The 10973-nt window shown below is 39.4% G+C and overlaps 1 protein-coding gene across 2 annotated transcripts in view; it reads right to left on the reverse strand.

The window, feature by feature from the left end:
* The window catches only part of RABGAP1 (RAB GTPase activating protein 1), a 173558-nt gene extending 165635 nt beyond the window's left edge, over window positions 1-7923 (reverse strand). The window contains exon 1 of one of the 2 annotated variants that reach the window (XM_017874797.1): window positions 7818-7923. The gene's annotated coding sequence lies outside the window, so the exon portion shown is untranslated. The remainder of the gene's footprint in view (window positions 1-7817) is intronic. The other variant, XM_017874799.1, reaches the window with a different exon arrangement.
* Window positions 7924-10973: the final 3050 nt, after the last annotated feature.

Consider the following 10973-nt stretch of genomic DNA (forward strand, 5'->3'; position numbering starts at 1 on the left):
TGAGCCACTGCGCCTGGCCCAACACTTGCTTTCCACTCCACGATATTGATCAATCCATTCATTCCAGAAGAAATTACTGAGTATAAACCACCATGTCAAATGCTGGGAGTATCATGGGCACAAATAGTCCCCCTGAACTACTTGTGGACGGGGGTCTTATGTTTTACTCATATTAATTTCATATCCTTACTTACAGGCAGTGTTCAATAAATTTGGTTGAATATACTTCATCACTGTTTAACTAGTAGGGTCTAAGTAATATGAGGAAAAGAAACTAATATGCTACTCTACATGCATGTATTAGGGATGTGGACATTAAGACTAAAATGAACAGGCTTAAAAAAAAAAGCTACCCTTGAGTGTACCTGACTCTTCATCAAATCTCCAACTGTCATGACCAAAAAACAACAACCCAGTCACAAAAAATATACCTTGGGTTCCCTTTGGACCAAACACTAACCACTTCCCTCCCAATCCCCATCATTTTTTTTGCTCAACCAGTGAAGAAATGGGTACAGCTATAGGGAATCTTAAGCAAGATGACTAAATCATCTTGCTAAATCTAAAGACAAAACAATACTTATTACTTCTTGAGTGTCAATTATATGCCCAACATGGTACAAACAAGTTTTACATGCATTATTACTAATCTTCACACTAACCTTGCCAGATGAGTATTAACTTCATATGACAAACTGAGGTTTGGGCAGGCTGAGTAACTCACTTAAGTCCACAGAGAAAATTGTGGAACTTGATCCAAACCCAGGTATCTAGGTGTCTCTATCCTTTTCTGGATTGCATCTCTCTCCTTCCTGATGTCGCTATCTCCATCCTCTCCCCATTCCAATCCATCCTCTATGCTGTTCCCAGTTGCACCCTTCTAAAACACAAATCTGATAAGTTTACTCTCTGTTTAGAAAAAGACAGGATGTAGCAAAAGAATAAAGTCTGAAAGATGCTGTAGCAGGACAATTTCTGTGGGTTTGTAGCTCTTTAAAATTAAACAAGCAGGATACAAAGAAGCTATAAAAATCACATTGCGTTATTCTCAGCTTTTGTGTGTGTGTGTGTGTGTGTGTGTGTGTGTGTTTTCCTGGCTCTGAACTTTGTTTCGCTGCACTGGTTTTCACATGAATTTCGCACAGCCTATCTCTGGAAAGGGTGGAACAAATCTAACAAAACTCAATGGAACACCATCCCTTCTTTATAAAAATAAATTCCTTTCCACCACTACTAACTGCCAGACAACAGACGTCTTTGTTTTCATTCTGACTCTGAATTTTAGGGTTATTTCTTTGAATTATTTTAGTGAGCTAAGACAATCGTAATAATTTAAGCTTTCTGATTAATTTCAGGTTAGATTAAAAAACCAAAACCAAAACCAAAAGAATCAAAACAATCATCTTGGGCCCCTACTTGCACTTAAAGGCAAGAAAAACTAGCTTATCTAAAACTCACTTTTAGGCAAATATGAGCCTACCATAACTGTGACAATTTACTTCTTTAAACTATTAAATCACTTTTAGTTCTAGATTAACTAAAAAAGATATATCAATTAAACAAATACAGGAAATTATAAAACAAGACTTTAAAATACTTTTATAAGTTGTAATCTTTTGCATTGTGTTTAAGTAATAACACAAACATTACCATCTTAGCTACGGAAGTGTACAATTCTGTGTCAATAAATACATTTACATTGTCATGCAACCATCAATCACCATCATCTATCCTTAGAACATTTCCTTTCCTCCCCAACTGAAACTCTGTGCCCATTAACACTAACTCCCTATTCTCCTCCTCCTCCAAAAACCACTATTCTACTTTCTGTCTCTAAGAAATTGACTGCCCTAGGTGCATCATATAAGCAGTGGAATTACATAATATTTATCATTTTGTAACTGGTTTATTTCATTTAGTACAATGTCTTCAAGGTTTACTAATATTGTAGCATGTGTCAGAATTTCCCTCAAGGCTGAATTATTTCATTGTATGTATACCACATTTACCCTTCAATAAAAGCAAAAGTTTCAAAATAATTATAACTTTATAGGATCTTTAAAGGGGTGAGTATCAGGTGTTTTCCATTACAGGTCCATGAGGTAGACATAAGTAGCTCCATATTTAAAAATGGAGTTTCTGAGGGTAAGCTACTTAATCTCTCTTTCTCAGAGACTTGGGATATCCATGACTTTCTCACCCCAAAATTCATATTCTCCCCACTTTATCTTGATACTTCATACTTCTAATGAAAGGTACAAGAGGTAAGAAGTGGGGATGAAATGTGCGTAAAACAATTCATTTAACTCTGTTAATTATGAGTGCGATAATGCTGACACTTGAAAAAATAAAATCTTGCCAATGGTTTTCTCATGTTCCTGTGGATGTATCAGGAAACACAGTTTAATTTTTTCCAGAACTCTACACATGCTGGCTTAACGCCATTTCAACACAATATCTGTGAAACTAAATATTTAAATTGTTATTTGGATTCCCTGGGAACACAGGGAAAGTTAGCTTAATGTTAATGTACGACTCCTTCACAAGGTCAGATTATATTCCCGACCTTGCTAGTATGGATTTTAAAATCATTCTTTACTTTTCTGAACAGATTTCAAAGTATAATTTACATTAATATTTAATAAATGTAAAATATGAGTATTTTAAGCAATGCAGGGTTAGCCAAAGACTTTTCCTCTTTTAGGAAATTAGTCAATATAGTTCTTTCTCATCTACAATTAAGAAAATCTATTTAAGTAAGCTGTTTAAAAAAAGAAAAAAGAAAAAATCTATTCCAGTTAGAATATGCATCTGTTTACATTCAGATCTAAAATGTATTATTCACTTCTCTTTAATCTACATGATTTTAACACTAAGCAAGCAAATCATTCAATAGATGATCAAAGTCTAAGATAAATGCAGTAATATAATTTGTGTTTTCTATGACCTGTTTGATTTTCAGGGGAATACATGTAGGCAACCATAAATGTTTGGCAGAAGACACATGTTTTCTGTGCCTTCCAGTATGCTCTTATTATCCTTGATGATAGTTAAAATATATTCCCAAAGCTGGTCCAAAGGTAGTGAGTTATCTCTATTGTTCAGTCAGTTACAGAACAAACTCCTTGTTCTACTCTTTTCTCACTTCTCACTACTCACTACTCGTCTTAAAAAATAAAATATATTCCCAAAGAAGGATTCTGCATATCATTTCCTTAACTGATATAAGATCATCCTCAGAAAATGGAAAACAAAATTATAAACCATAGGTTGTTGGTTACAGTTACCAAAATGTATAAATAAGGGAAAACGGAAGAAAGTTTTAAAACAGTCAAATTGTTGTTAAGGTTTGACTTAGTAACATTATGTTAAAGTTACCACAGAAACTCATTTGTTAATGTACCTTCAGAAATGCCAGATTTAGGTACAGAGAAAAATTTATTTCCACAGACTTACAGAACCCAAGGAGTAGTAGTTTGTAACACAAATGCTCATACAACCTTAACAGGAAATACATAACAACTATGCATTAATTCTTGGAGAGGTATACAATTAAGAAGATATATTTCTCATACTTTACAGACAAATACATACTATTTAATGTCGGACAGGAGCTTAAAAGTAGGATTAGGGCTTTATTTTACTGTAGAGTGATCAGAAAAAGGGATTTAGGTGGAAAAGTCTGATGGAAAACAATCTTCAAAAAATTCTCACTGAGTACCTCAGAACATTATGGTTGATTTGGAAAGAGGAGGGAAACTTCCAGGCCAAATTCTATAAACTAATGTGTTCAACACTTGCACACTTCCATATTTGGTCTTGGCACATGAAGAGAAACAAGGCTATTAGGGTCAATGTGAATGGTTACAATGTAAGCTTAAATGTCTATCCAATATTGTTCTGATTTACTAGGTTTCTAAACAATAATGATCTCAGGATCAACACAAAACTGAGAGGGGTTAGGGTGGTAGGGATGACTAGATAACCGGTTTATGCTTAAAAAAAAAAAAAGCAACAGCTGTGATGTTCATATGGTGTTTTCTCAGGTATACCTAGGGGCATCAAGTCCTGAGCCTTGAATTTTTTTTTTTTTGCTGGGATCTAACTATGGAAACTCAGTAAAACAAGGCAACTACATACAAAGCACCAAAATGTCATGCTAAACTCTGCTTTATGTACATTAAATTCACTTCTTAAATATTTGAGTTCTATCTCCAAGAAACATTATTTAACAAACTATAGGAACGATCCCTGAAGTACAGTCTCGCTAAGAAAGATTATTTAGGCCAGGCGTGGTGGCTCACTCCTGTAATCCCAGCACTTTGGGAGGCCGAGGCAGGTGGATTACCAGAGGTCAGGAGTTCAAGACCAGCCTGGCCAACATAGTGAAAACCCATCTCTACTAAAAATAAAAACAAAATTATCTGGGTGTGGTGGCACGCACCTATAGTCCCAGCTACTCGGGAAGCTGAGGCACGAGAATCTCTTGAACCTGGGAGGCAGAGGTTGCAGTGAGCTGAGATCGCGCCACTGCACTCTAGCCTGGGAGATTGCAGTGAGCTGAGATCACGCCACCGCACTACAGCCTGGGCGACAGAGTGAGACTCCATTTAAAAAAAAAAAAAAAAAGAAAAGAAAAGATTACTTAAGAGTGTTGTCACGTTGTCACTTTGGGAGGCTAGGGTGGGAGGACTGCTTGAGGCCAGGTGTTTGATAACAGCCTGGGCCACATAGTAAAACCTAGTCTCTACAAACAATAGCAAAATTAACTGGGTATGGTGGCAGGTGCCTGCAGTCCTAGCTATTTGGGAGGCTGAAGCAGGAGGATCACTGGTGCCCAGAAGTTCAAGGTTGAGGTGAGCTATGACAGCATTACTGCGCTCCAGTCTGGGAAAGAGAACAAGACCCTATCTCTTAAAAAAAAAAAAAAAAAAAAGTGTGTTGTATTCATTTATTCCACATGCTTGAGAAGTCTAATGATATCTGATTATACTGAAATTACAAAGATAACATTATGGGCAGCCTATGTCAGAACCTTAGCAAACCAGTGTTTTTACAAAGATACTCAACTGTAGCACCAATTTAAACTATTTTCTGAAACCTGTATTCAAAGGCTCCTTGTTAAAACTAGTGGGAAATAGTGAGACCTCCAAAGGAGGCTTTCTTTTAGCTGGAAATATACTAAATAAAAAACAGACTTATTTAAAAGAAGCTGGGCTACAAAGTTCAGTTAATATATTGTGTGGAAAACCATATCTCATGTAAATAAAGTGCATAACACAATTCTCTCAATATGCAGCAGAAAAGGTAGGAAACAGGTGTCTCTATTCCCACTACATTACTACAACACTTGTAAACTGCAAACAAAATACTATGCCAAAAATACCAAAATGCACACAGCTGACAGGTTAACTTTCCAAACAAATATATACCTATTAATGTCAGTGTGTTAACTGTAAACTGAATTATAACACTGAAATCATTAAAAGAAAGAGTGGCCGGGTGTGGTGGCTCATGCCTGTAATCCCTGCACTTTGGAAGGCTGAGGCAGGTGAATCACCTGAGGTCGGGAGTTCAAGACCAGTCTGGCCAACATGATGAAACCCCATCTCTACTAAAAATACAAAAAATTAGCTGGGCGTGGTGGCGGGAGCCTGTAATCCCAGGCTGAGTCAGGAGAATTGCTTGAACCCGGGAGGCGGAGGCTGCAATAAGCCAAGATTGCTCCAGCCTGGGCAACAAGAGCAAAACTCTGTCTCAAAAAAAGAAAGAAAAGAAAGGAAAGAAGGGGAAGAAAGAAAGAAAGGGAAGAAAGAAAGAAAGAAAGAAAGAGAAAGAGAGAGAGAGAGAGAGAGAGAGAGAGAGAGAGAGAGAGAGAGAGAGAGAGAGAGAAAGAGCACCACAACATGACTATAACTCAGTTTTTTGTTTTTTTTTTAATGGGAACTGGCTGTCACCCAGGTGACACCCATCATAGCTTACTGCAGTCTGGAACTTCTCAAGTGGTCCTCCCACCTGAGACTCCCAAAGTGCTGGGATTACAAGCATGAATCACTGTATGCCACTAATATTTCAACTTTATGAATCCGAGTTATTATCTTGAATTCAAGTTACATGTGAATTTTAAATGTTACCAATATATACAAATCAATCATGGATTGAAATTTTATTTATACAAAGTGAAGTCTACAAAGGAAGATTTAAAAAGACTTCTCTTCCCTATTTTGGTTTTTTTGTTTTTGTTTTGTTTTTTTGGAGACGAGTCTCACTCTGTTGCCCAGGCTGGAGTGCAGTGGCCAATCTCGGCCCACTGCAACCTCTGCCTCCCGGGTTCAAGCGATTCTCCTGCCTCAGCTTTCCGATTAGCTGGGACTACAGGCGCCTGTCACCACGCCCGTCTAATTTTTGTATTTTTAATAGAGATGGGGGTTTCACTATATTGGACAGGTTGGTCTCGAACTCTTGACCTGGTGATCCGCCCGCCTCAGCCTCCCAAAATGCTGGATTACAGGCGTGAGCCACCGCACCCGGCACCTATTTTCAGTTTTTATAAGTAAGCTCTAGTTAAGTCTTCAACACATATTAAATAGCACCTTATACAAACTTGAACTAAGGCAACAGGTCCTTCGTTTAAAAAAAAAGTTGGATGAGCCATCCTTGGTACCTAAGCTTTTTTTCCCAACTACTTTTCAAACATCAGTTTAATGTTACAAACACAATTCCATTCACGTTCCATTGTTTTTTTTTTTTTCTTCCGAAACAAAAACAGCTGGAAACTCACTCACTGTGTACTTACTACTCCAGGCACATGTTTGTAAATTCAAGTGAACAGAAATATAAAAGGAATTGTGAAACCCTGTCCCTAGCAGGTTTTTTTCCCCTGATAAAAAGCCAACGAAAGTCAAAAGGCCTCAAATTCAAGTTGCAACATGATTTAAAACTAACGGAGCACCAGTACCGGGAACACTAGTAGTATGATCACTCAACACGATCTCCTAGGACATTTGTTTCCAAAAAAGAATTCTCGAGTAACCAAAGATATGCAGATGCGTGAAACGCAGGAGCAGATGATAAACAGTCTGGATGTAGAAGAGTAGAGACCAAAGTACTACCAGGCAACGGACAGCGAACTCCTGAAGTCTTGAGGTTATTCTTTGGTTCAACAAGTAAAACCGTTAAGAGTGTGGATAATCAAAGGACACAGCGATGAGGTACTGGGGCAGCTGCTTCAAGATGAGAAGACTGGGATGCCAAGGACACTTTAATTGCAGACGGGGAAATGAGACAGAAAGACCAACCTGAGATGGCAAAGTGACAGTGAAAACCAGCAAATCTTTGAAATTTAGGCGCAGCCCAGGACAGCCTGAGGCCCAAGGTAGCTTAAGACACAGATACGGGCCTAGTGGGCAATGGGGAGAAACTGAGGCGGGGGGGAGCGGCTGGATTCCCAAATAGGACCAAGCCTAAAACATTAAAGTCAAGACACAAACCAGCTTTGCAGAGGGACCAGAGGGAGGGCCAAATACGCAGGACTCAGAAGACCGGCACCCACCCAGACAGGGGGAACCGGTTTGGGCAGGGGCTCCCAAGAGCGGCCCAGCCTGCGCATGCGCCCTCTCCCCTCCGTCGCAGCTCCCCCTCCCCCCAATCACGGCTCCCCTCAGAACTCGGCCCGTCGAGGGAGCGGAGCGGAGCTCTACTGGCCCGACCCCGCGGGATGAGAAGACGGTTTGGCTCTCCGCAGGGGCCGTCGGAAAATACCCCTGGGGTTGGTAGGTAGGAGAGTGGGAGGAGGAGGAGGGGAAACGCGGCCCTACCCGACCCGCCGTCTCCTCCTCCGCCGCCCGCCGCTCGCCGTCCCGGAGGCTCCACCGCCTGGGCCTCCCAAGCCGCCCTTTCCCCGCCCCCCCAGCCCCTTACTCACGTGAGCGCGACTTCTTCCGCCCTCCGCCCCGCCCCCTGCCCCGTCTCATAGGTCCGCGACCACGACGAGCGACCCTATTGGCCCAATACCGGGAAGCGAGGCGGAGCTTCCTCTTTCCGAGCCCCACTTGGGTTTTCAGCGCGCCTCAGGACTGTGCGCCTGCGCGAAGTGCACGGGCTGTGAGCTGGACCTTGGCTGCGCTTTGTATCTGGAGTTGGACAGGCGGCCGGGACTGGGGACTGTGGAAGCGGACTGGGTAGTACCTGTTGAGCCTAACAAAGGGTACAACCCCAGAGTACTGGTGCTTGAGCAAGGAATCTCCCTGCTTATCTTTCATGTGCAAGTCCTGTTTGAAAATTAGTACTTCACAGCGTAATAAAATTCACTTGGCATTTATTGAGGGCGCACGGTGTGTCAGGGATTGTGATGGGTCTTTATGTGGCTGTCTCATTTCAGCTTTACCACAAACCTGTGAGAATGGTACGATTTTTCTCATTTTATAAAGTAATTTAGCTTTATAAAATGAGTCTAGACCAGAATTCTAGACCAGAATCCAGTCTAGAAGTCAAAACTTCCGACTGCCAAGTGCTAAAACCACTGGTACAACATAGCTGCCTAAAGGCATTTAAGGCACACAAGAGGACAGAAATGCACAAGGTTATATCAGATTGTGACTCAAAGATGAGATTTTTATTTTAATATCATTCAAAGGTGAAACACAGCAACAGCAATATAATGAAGTTTAAAGTCCCTGTCCTCAATGAATGTACAATGTAGTGGGGAACAAAACCAATGATTATTAAAGTGCTAGTTAAGTCTTATTTTAAAGAGACCCTATCTTCTCCAGGTTGCAGTGCAGTGGCTATTCACAGACGATCGTATCCTGGGCCTCGAACTCCTGGGCGCAAGCTCTCCTACCACCTCAGCTTCCTGAGTAGCTGGGACTGTATGTAGCCACGCACCACCGCACCTGGCTCTTAAGACGTGATAATTTATAAAATAATTCTACAGCCTCTTCCTTTCTCTTCCCCTTTCTTTATTCCAACTGGCATATGCTCTTTTCCTGGTGAATGAGTCATCTACAGTGTTTTCTGGTGGATAATGCATCCCGATCAACCAGAGAAAAAACAGTAAGAAAAAGCTGTGTTCTGTTGCAATCCCTCTGTGATTTGTCTAATACAACAGAAGTAGCTGTACCCCTGCAGAAAAAGAGTTTCGCTTCCTTTCTCCTTATACAGTTACAAAATATCCATTTCAAGATATTCAAAGAATAAAGTATTAGGGAGAAAGTAAAATCCCCTGAACTCCCAACAAAACCACTTTTAACGTTTTGGTGCCCTTTCATGTATTTCTTGATTCATGTACACCCCAAATATTTATGTAAATCTTAACATACATTTTTAAATAAAATTGTACTACACAATCAGTACAACATGCCTTGGAGAATACAGACAAGCTAAAATAAAATTTTTAAAAAAAGCATTGCATTAAAAAAAATTTTTTTAAAGTAAAAAAGGCCGGGTGTGGTGGCTCATGCCTGTAATTTTAACACTTTCCGAGGCTGAGGTGGGAGGATGGCTTGCGCCTAGGAGTTCGAGACCAGCCTGGGCAACGTAGTGAGACCCTGTCTCTATGTTTTAATGAAAAACAAAAAACATGGCATTCTCAGCGCCAATCTTAATACTTTACAGTATATCCTTCTGTGTGTGTGTATTTTTTTTTTCAAAATGAGATCACTTTAGTCATCTCCTTTTTCAATTAAAAATATCTACCTTATTTCAGTACATTTTCTTCTCACCTAATTCCTAGATCACATTCACATTTTCTGTCAACCTAAAGTTATTTTTACAGTCGGCTTTCTTAAATGAGTAATATTACAGGAAAATTTCCTCTCATATAATACCTAACTACAATCAAATATTCTGTTGACCAAATTATATTTTTCTACAACCAGTATTCCCAAATCAGTATCCAATTCAGGACCATAAATTCCATCTGGTTACATCCCTTGATTTTTTAATTATGGCACTTAAAAAAAAATTAAAAGATTCTTGTTCACTGTAGAAATCAAGCCACTTGAAGTGCAAAATGTTTTTATCTGAGTGGTTGCTTCCTCATGAAGTCATTGAGCTTGTTCCTACAAGCCTTGTATTTCTTGAACAAGAAAGTTATATTTGAAGACTCAGTGGATTCAAGTCAAACATATCAGACTAGTACACCTCACAAGTGACAGGTTATACTTTATGTTTCATTATATTACATACAATGTTATGAATCTAACCTATTAGATGTTATGTTAGATACGTAACACTGTATCTACAATAGATGCAACATTTACGGTATCTTACAGAATTATGCTAATATTGACCACTGGATTAGTGATGATATACATGTTGTTTTTATCATCTAATTCATTTTAAAAATAGACTATAGTCTGTTTCAATGCCTACCAATGCTATATGTTGATATCCCATTCACAGAAAATGAATTTTGGTTTCCAAATATGCTCAACTTTTTTTCAGTAAGTGACTTTGTACCCAAGAAAATGTGGTTACAGTATATGAATGGAATGTGGGGCTGGTGTGAAATAAAGCAATGTAGTACGCTGGAGCCAAAATAGGAAGGTCCTTGAATGCTAAAATAAGGAAACTGAAGTTCACTCTATAGACACACGGGTGCCCTTGGATATTTTAAAGGACAGTGACAATATTAGATTTGGGTTTTTTTATAAAGATCACTCTAGTAAAACTAGAGCAGGGAAAAGAGGAGGTTGATAGAATAGTTTGGAAGCTGCCTAAGATGAAGAAGGCATGAGCTAAGGAATTCCGCAAGGGGAAAGAAGGAACAGGGTTCCATGGGTATTTTACAAAGAAATATATTCAAATTTGCTGGTTCCTTCTTCGGCTCATTCAAATCTGTTTTTGAACCCTTCTATGTAAATTTCTCATTTTAGTTACTGTATCTTTCAGGTCCAGAATTTCATTTCAGCTTTTTTTTTTTTTTTTTTTTTTGAGATAGAGTCTCACTCTGTCACCCAGGCTGGAGTGCA

The sequence above is a fragment of the Rhinopithecus bieti genome, unplaced genomic scaffold (genome assembly GCF_001698545.2).
Source record: "Rhinopithecus bieti isolate Rb0 unplaced genomic scaffold, ASM169854v2 scaffold_7967, whole genome shotgun sequence".
In the NCBI taxonomy this organism is placed as follows: Eukaryota; Metazoa; Chordata; class Mammalia; order Primates; family Cercopithecidae; genus Rhinopithecus; species Rhinopithecus bieti.